Source organism: Homarus americanus, unplaced genomic scaffold, assembly GCF_018991925.1.
Source record: "Homarus americanus isolate GMGI-L3 unplaced genomic scaffold, GMGI_Hamer_2.0 scaffold27231, whole genome shotgun sequence".
Taxonomy (NCBI): domain Eukaryota; kingdom Metazoa; phylum Arthropoda; class Malacostraca; order Decapoda; family Nephropidae; genus Homarus; species Homarus americanus.
Window position 1 is genome coordinate 1,841,253 of NW_024718545.1, and position 8,966 is coordinate 1,850,218.

Below are 8,966 nucleotides of genomic sequence, written 5' to 3' on the forward strand. Positions count from 1 at the left end.
GCTGCAGGTGCGTGGCGTGTGCTGGCCGTCGCGACGTGCTCACACAGGTAATGAACCCGTGTCGGGCGCCACCAACGGCTACCGAGAACCCTGAGGCCACACACTTTTTAGAGCAAACAAATCAACGCAGGTCACCGGTAGTTACTTCTGACAAGGGTGACGGTAGAGGAAATCTTAACATGGAGGGCGTTAGAGTGTGTCGGTGAGGGCCGTTGCTGATGACACCCACCACAGTTAAGGGGACTGAAGGGCCAGCTGTACTCGTGTGCTCCTACAGGAGGCTTTTATAGCTGTTTTTTTTCTTTCCTTGTAAGACATGACCAGAGGGGGTGAGTAGTGCCTGTGATCAGCTACAGTGATCAGCTACAGTGATCACCACCAGGACGACCAGAGATAATTAGCTGGTCCCGTGTGATGGTAAAGTCGTCAAAGTAATTAAAATGAGATAACAAGGAACAGTGCCACAAAAACAGGTGCCTCCTGACCTGGCCCCTGCCACCATAGCGCCACCACAACCGCCATAGCGCCACCACAGTCGCCATTAGTGTCACCACAGTTACCATAGCGCCACCACAGTCGCCATAGCGCCACTACAGCCGCTATAGTGTCACCACAGCCACCACAGCCGCCGTAGTGCCACTACAGCCGCCATAGTGCCACCACAGCCGCCATCGTGCCACCACAGCCGCCGTAGTACCGCTCACAGCCGCCATAGTGCCACCACAACGTCACCACCAAAACACCACCACAACACCACAACAACACCACTAACTTAAGTGAATTAGTTAACTTAGGTGAATTAGGTGCGTGAGGTAAATGAACTAACTAGGGTGATACTGCTTGTTTACCTACAGACGACGGTGAAGTTTCTCATTCGGGTTTAGTATAGGTTTCGAACAGGTGTGTCCAGGAATACTTGTACCTGGTTCCTAATGAATATATTATTACAAATTTCCTATAAATGAGCGCATCATCTTAACACTCCCAAATGCTATTTTTCCCGCCTATAACTCATATGGTGGGACGAACAAATGAACGTTCATGATTGGCGGACACAACCGGGGAAAAGGAGGGGGAGAGTGGAGACGTAAGAGTCTATTTGGTGACCTACCATTCGTCTATAGTTCAACTGCTCACCCCAAGAGAAACACTGTTTGAGGCACAAAGCTCGACTGTATTTCTCCACTCTTGTCCTCTCACTATTTCTTAATTCCTTGGTCTTTCTGTCACTTATGTTTAATACGTTGTAATAATAGTGCATTAAGGATTCAGTAACATATAATTCTGATACAAATCATTACAGTAGTGGACATGACTGCTTCTTGGCTGCAACTGTTAGTGAATCACACCTTTGGCCCGTCTGTTGGTAAGGCGACTTTTTTCTGTTCGTTTCACTTAACCTGAGGTACTTGTTCCTCGCCACCACTATGTCATCTCTCGTCACTAAAAGTGCCTTACCACTTGACACTGTCTTATGTCTAAATACCAGTTCCCAAACAACTTTCCACATTGTCATCCTTCCACCTTCAAACTTCACTGGACTTTCCTTCACTTGCTCTCGTAGAATGATATAATTTCTTTCCAGATACACCCATTGTTAAAATCATCCAGTTTACTCAGTACACTTACTCTCTTGACGCTGTGTGAGGTGATGTATGGGGTGGGGTTCGCATACAGCCCTCTGCCCTTTGCTCTCTGCACCACGCTTAGGGACACCTGCATGACCTCGGCAGTTTACTGGGCTACTTCAATTCTCAAATCAGCTCACCATTATTGACTGAAGTAGCAATATACATTAATGATGACATTGCGAGTCTGACTTTAGAATTGTGCCCACTGACTATGCCTACCAGCGCCAATTTCTCTCGACATGCTGACGTGGTCAGCAAAATTGTACCAAAATAATGGAAAGTATTATATTTCTTTAGTTTCAGTTTATTGTTAGCTAATTAATTAAAAGAGCAACTTATTCAACAACAAACCGTAAAAGTGATGGGAGAAGCCCGCGGGTCCATCGCGCCATAGGTGTGTTTTACCCCGGCCAGCGGTCAGGCTCGGGACGAAACTTTTGAATCAACCCGAGTGATTCACTGAGTCGTGAACACCTGTGTGACCGTCTTGACACCGAGTGTCGTTAACACTGCTTAATCTATTGTATTTTTCTTGGGCACCAACATATTTTTAAAACTTATTTTCACATCTTTGCCTTCAGAAATTATTCCAGGTTGAAATAAGCTGCTCATATAGCTAACGATATTCGTATAAACAGAATATTAAGTAAAATTATGAAAAGCTGTAGATTTACCGAGTTCGCCATTATTGTCTCGTCCAATCAGCAGCTGTCTTCACAACGTCTCGTGACTCCAGACGTCTGGGTTAGGTGGACAGAGTACTGTTACATAGCATAGTTTATGCAGTGTACAGTGAGTGAGGGAAGACGTGTCCCCGTGTGTGTGTGTTTTAGTAATTTTATGGAAAGTGTTTCAACAACTCAAGCTGTATAGCCCCGTATTCAAGGCTACTTTTAGTGTTTGTTGGTAACGGAAGAAAATGGCCGGGAATTAACACTTTACGATGGTGAACTCAGAAACTACAGGAGGCCCTACACTGTACACCCAGCGGACAAGGTAAATGTAGGCATTTTTGGAAATTTGTTTTGGCTAGGATTAAGCTAGAGGATCTGTTTAACTTACTAAGGTCTTTTTTTGGCAGAATCATCATCTAATATGTTTATTGTGATACATATGCTGTGATACAAATCGTGAGAGAAAAAAATCATTGTGATATGAAAGGTGGTCGACTAAGCTTCACGTTCATAGTTACTTCATGTTTGAGATCTAAGGCAACAAGTTTAAGTCTCTATAAATCTCTTGAGAATAAGAAAAAAATAAAGTTTGAGAGTCACTTATGCAGCAGAACACACGAGCCAACCAAACGTATAACCCATCCTTTTGTATCCTATCCAGACTAACCAACACTGCCTTAGGATTGATAAATAGTCCAGGTTAGGTCAGGATAGGTATAGGTTCTAGTAGTCTGCTTTATAAATGATTCCCTAACTCCCTTTTAGCTTGCCTCGTCACTGGATTTACACTCTGTACCTTAAAACAAACGTAATGGCAAAGATTCTGTCTAAATTTAACCAGAAACAAAAGAAAAACGCCGGAGCCCAGTTGAACCTTCGTCGAGATCTTAACCACACGAGATTTGAGACTTAAGTGAAGGTTAACGAGAGAGGCGCCACTTTATATCTCGTTGTTTCGTGTTGGTGACGAAACTTTTACTAACCTGTCAGTTTTTATCGCATAAGAAAGCGAAAAATCGGTTAAGGGAAAAAAGCCGTTTTGATAGGAAAATTTTCAGCGCTTTTTGCTATATAATATTAGGTTGTAAGCGATTCTCTCTCTCTCTCTCTCTCTCTAGGAGGAAGGAGAAAGTGGAGGAGGAGGAGGAAAAGTAAAAGAGGAGTCGGTTGGGTTAGAGAGGAAGCAGGGTCGTCCACGGGTGAATGAATGAGTGAGGGTCGTGAGGAACCTGTGCACCACCCACCCCCTTCAACACCCTCACACACCCACTCCACACACTCCCTCCACACACTCCCTCTCCACACACTCCCTCCACACACCCTCTCCACACACCCTCACACACCCTCTCCACACACCCTCTCCACACCCACCCTCACACACCCTCCACACCCTCACACACCCTCCACACCCTCACACACCCTCCACACCCATACAACATTAAAACACACATACACTCCATACCACCACCACCTCGAGACAAGTGTCCTGTACAACAATAGAGAGAGAGAGAGAGTGTGTGTTAGCATCAGGTGGGAAGGACATATAAGAGTTCACAGTGTAGTGTTAACGTGATATATAGACGATTTGAAACCACAGAGAACTCAAGCGTCTAATAACATATACCATACCTCTGCCTGAATCAATTCTTATGTGTTACTAAAGACTGGTTACGTTAATGAGGCAGAATTCACCTCAGTTGTTTCTTGTTCCTCATCTCTCCTTCCTTCTCCGCCTTTGCCTCCTTCCTTCCTTCCTCCTTCTTCATCCTCTTTTAATCCTTTCCTTAGTCTTTGGTTTTCCATTCCCTTCCTCCCTTATTCTGAGTTATCTTTCTATCCTTCCTTCTACCCCCAATATGCTCTCTCTCTCTCTCTCTCTCTCTCTCTCTCTCTCTCTCTCTCTCTCTCTCTCTCTCTCTCCTTTCATCCCCATCCACTGTCTGCCCCTTAATCACCTCCTCTTTCCTCTTCTCCTTTCATTCTTTCATTTCCTCTCTTTCTCCTCCTTCACTTCTTTTCCATTATCTTCTCCTGCCTCCTCCTTCACCTTCTCCCCTCCCCCTTTTCATTACCTCTCTTATCTCCTACCCTTCCATCCCCTTCATGCACTTTCTCTCTTCCTCCTTATTTCCTTTCCTCCCTCCTATTTACGTTCTCTCTACACACTCCCTTCTTCTCTTCTCCCCCTCCTCTGTTCTCCTTCCCCTCCACTGTTTTCTCTCCTGCCCATCATTTCTTCTCCCCTCCTCTATTCTCATTTCCTTCTCCTCCCGTCCTTTATTCTCTTCTCCTTTTCCTCCTCCTTCTCTTCCTCCTCCTTCCCAACCCTCCTTCCCATTCCTCTCTTTCCTCCCCCTAGTTCTTCAGCTCCTCTCGTTCACATTCTTCCTTCCCTTCCCCCACCACCGTTCTCTTCCCGCATGTGTCCATCACCCCGTCTCAGGACCTCCCACACACACATCCCCGTCAGGGCAGTAGGTCGACTCTGACCGTCTTTTCATTTAGTCGGGTCAGCGCGGGTCGGGCGGGGAGCAGATCGAGAGGGAGAAGGGGAGGACCTTTCCTAACACTGACTCATATGCAGGAAATTTGCATACTAGCGCCTGTTAAAATGGACAGATTTTAGCATATATCCTTGGGTATCCTTGATTGAATCGACATACTGTTTACCATAATTTGTTTACGTGCACTGTCTACTGAGGGTATATTGTTTGTATACCTGCAGTGTCTGTGTAGGCAATATTGTATACCTGTATTGTTTATATACATGCTGAATCAATGTCACTAAACTTGTATGAAAACTTTACATAATATTCATCTCTCATCATCATCATCTCCCATACTACATAGTGCCTGTCTCACGTTCAGTACCATATATATAAGGACCAAGAACTCACCCCCTCCCCCTCTCCTCCGCCATGATAAAGTAGATCCAAGTTTTAAGACGAGACTCCAAACCATTCATCTGGCTTCTAACTGAATCTAACCAAATCTCTCCAAAGCTGACATAATCTAATCAAGCCTGTTGTATAGAGACTTTACGGAGTAGAATGACCATTACACCTACTTCCCAGCCTTAATAGGTGACTGGGTGGGTGGAAGAGTAGGATACTGAGTGGGTGGGATACTGGGTGGGTGGAAGAGTGGGTGGGTGGGCGGGAGAGCCTTACAGAGGGCTTGGTTGGGGTTTTATCTGATCTGTCGTCGACCTGTCAGACCATCCGATCACCCTCCCTTCTCCACCCCTCTCTCCAGCCATCCCTCACCTCTCTCCTCTCCATCCCTCACCTCTCCCCTCTCCTCTCCATCCCTCACCTCTCTCCTCTCCTCTCCATCCCTCACCTCTCTCTTCTCCATCCCTCACCTCTCTCCTCTCCATCCCTCACCTCTCTCCTCTCCATCCCTCACCTCTCTCCTCTCCATCCCTTACCACTCCTATCCATCCCTTACCCCTCTCCTCTCCATCCCTTACCCCTCTCCTCTCCATCCTTTTCCCCTCTCTTTATCATCCCTCACCACACCAGCCACAACCACACCAGCCACAACCACACTTACTACAATCACAACATCTACACTTAAATTTTCTATCTAACTGAGGTAATAAGAACGTCGTAATATCACTGAGACAAAACCACGACTTGGTGCGTTCCCGTGATGCCAAAGACTTGAGATATGGGAAAGTTGTATTACGCAGCAGTAGGCGCAGACGAAGAGGGTTTGGTGAACCTCTGGTACTCATAGCTGCCGCATTTGTATTTGTACGGAGATAAATCAGGCTGAGCGAATCCTTTGGGCTTTCATCTACTGAGTGAATCAAGACGAAACAGCAGCTAGAGCTTCATTTAGTGTTCCTCGTTACGTAAAGAAAATGTTTGTTTACACTTTTAGTTCATAGACTTTGGTTTAACAATCTGAGTACGGTAACTTTATCCTTCTTGTACCCTGTCTGAACGGGACACTGTCGGGGTCTTTTTATGCTGTATTTGTTAATTAACTTCTCTGGCAAATATTAAGTAGTTGTTTATCATGAAAAATGGCTAGGGATTAAGGTTTAAAGTTGTAGGCATATATCAGCTACGTGTTTGACAAGTTTGGAATATCATCTAAAATCTTGTGTATTTGTAATTGCTACTCAGCATTTACTTCAAGCAGGACGTCACTCTCTTAGTGGTAAAAATTAATTAGAATTTTTTTTAAGTCTTCCATCAGCTCTATGTAAGACGAGAAGGGAACATCTAAATCGTTAACAAACCTCACATTTTTCGATCACATCCGCGGATCTTTTAACGAGGTCATGATACATGTCTTCATCAGTACGTTCTAGGGGGTGTCAGGTGAATCCCGACGATTTTTCATTCTTATTTAGACTCTGTCGACTCGTGTAACGATAATCAGATAAGGACTGTCGACACCTGCGGGAGTTATGGTGCAGTGTTTATTGTTTAATCCACCAGCAGCACGGTGCGCCTCCTCGGGAGTTCACAGCCTTCCTAATTTTAACTTCTTGAGACTTTGTTGATCAGTCGTCGTGAAACCGATGCTCATGATATTTTAACTGCTATTTAGTCACTTATAACCAATAATATTATAGATTGTTTTACGCTTTTATCATAGGGAAATTATTAATAATTCATGAAAATTTATATGATTTAATCCCATACCCAGTGTCTCGCCTGGCTGGTGCCGGGAGTATAGATGTTTAGTAATGTAAAGATGGGACGGGAAGTGTTAGGGGCGGGAATGAACATATAAGGGAAGTTTAAATGGGTGGGAAGGAGCTGAGGAGGGAATATAGACTTACAGGATAGAAGAGACTGGGTGAGGAGGAGCTGGGGAGTTTATAGACATAGGGTGCAGGAGGCGGGGTGGGGAGGAATTGAGAGATTTTAGACATATTGGGTAAAACTCGGTGAAATAGGTGGTGGTCGAGGGGGAGAAATTTAGGCAGGAGAGTGTTAAGACATGGTGGGGCAGGGTGATGGGGTGGGGACCTTAAGGGGCGTGGTGGTAGGCGTGTGTCGTCGCGGAAGATAACGGGACGGGCTGCTGTAAACGCCTAGTCCGTCGAGATAACAGCGAGTGTCAGAGTATGTGTTGATGCACATCTTTCTTATTAATGACCTCGCTAAAGCTGCCTGTTGACACATACCTCAACACCTGTCATGATCGCTGAACACACGTATACTGTATCGCATATTCATTACTGTTTACTATTGTTTGTATACCCGCCCTGTTTATAAAGTACTGTACATTACTTGTATATCTGGACTACTGAATTTTATGTACATAGAATACCTGCATTGTCTATATACACAGATTCAATGTATGGTGATGTTAATGAATAAATTCTTTCCACACACACAATTAGATTCCGGTTCAGTTTTCTCTATTAAATCTTAATATGGGCATGACTGGAGCATCCGATAAAATACCTTTCTGCCTCAAGCTGATGGTTGTCAATAACCGAGAAAAAAAATAACACTACCGATTTTTGCTGGTTTTTTCTTCAAAGTACCGCTTCAGCTGTGGTCTTTTAATAATAGGCACAAGAGAGAGTGAGAGGTGTACAGCTAGTTTGGGGAATTAGACAAACAGATAGTGAAATATTATCCCTAATCTCTCTCTCTCTCTCTCTCTCTCATTAGAAGGGTTGTAACCTGTTTAAAAATAATCTATTCTGAGTGTAAGAAAAACAGGAGGGAAGGATGGAGAAATGGAGGAAGAGCAAAGAAAAAAGGAAGAGAAGATATGAATATGGTAGGAAGAGGAGATAGAGAGGAAGGGAAAAAGTAAGGGGGTGGAGTCATGATGGGAAAGAGGGAGACAATGGGTCGGAGGAAGGAATAGGAAAGAGATAGATAGGGAGATTAAAGGTGAGGCACGAAAGTGAAATGAGAAACAGAGTTAGAGAGATAGAGGGGGAGACAAAAGGTACGACAATGAGGGAGAAGTGAGAAACAGAGAGAGAGACAAAGTGGGACGTATGAGAGTGGGAGAAAAAGGAGAGAGAAAGAGGATGACAAAGGGTGAGGGTACTCGAGGTTTGTGGTACTGTATATGATAGATGTAATACATATATGTAAAGAAGGTTCCACTATGATTCTGATGTTGCCACATGTTCGGTAAGGCCACTGAAGGGTGGAACACTATACCTGGGGGCAACTATCTGTATTACATTACTACAGGGTGTCTCAAAATATGTATACACACTTCTTTACAGATTTTCGTGAAGATCACTTGAATGCTTTTATTACAACAGGGATATTGTCCTCGCATCAACAAGTGAGGACAATGATGCTGTTGTAATATAATCTCCACAAAAATCTGTAAGGCAGTGTATATATTTTTCTGAGACACCATAAACCACAAGATGTAATTTTCTTATAGAATTGTGTGTATGTATCATAAAGTCACTAGCTCACACAATTTAATACCTGTGAGCACAATGTAAGCAGATGATTTGGATACACAGGAATAAAACTTTCATACAGAATGAACATATGCATTTTAAATGAGATATACTTTATATGAGCGGGATGGAGAAAAACTTGGGAGGAAGGATGAGAAATAAAGAGGGAAGTAGAGAGGGGAGTAAGAGAGGGGTGTGGTTAAAAAGAAAAAGGGGAAAAAAAAAGAGAGGAAGGGGGAAGAGGCAGAAGTG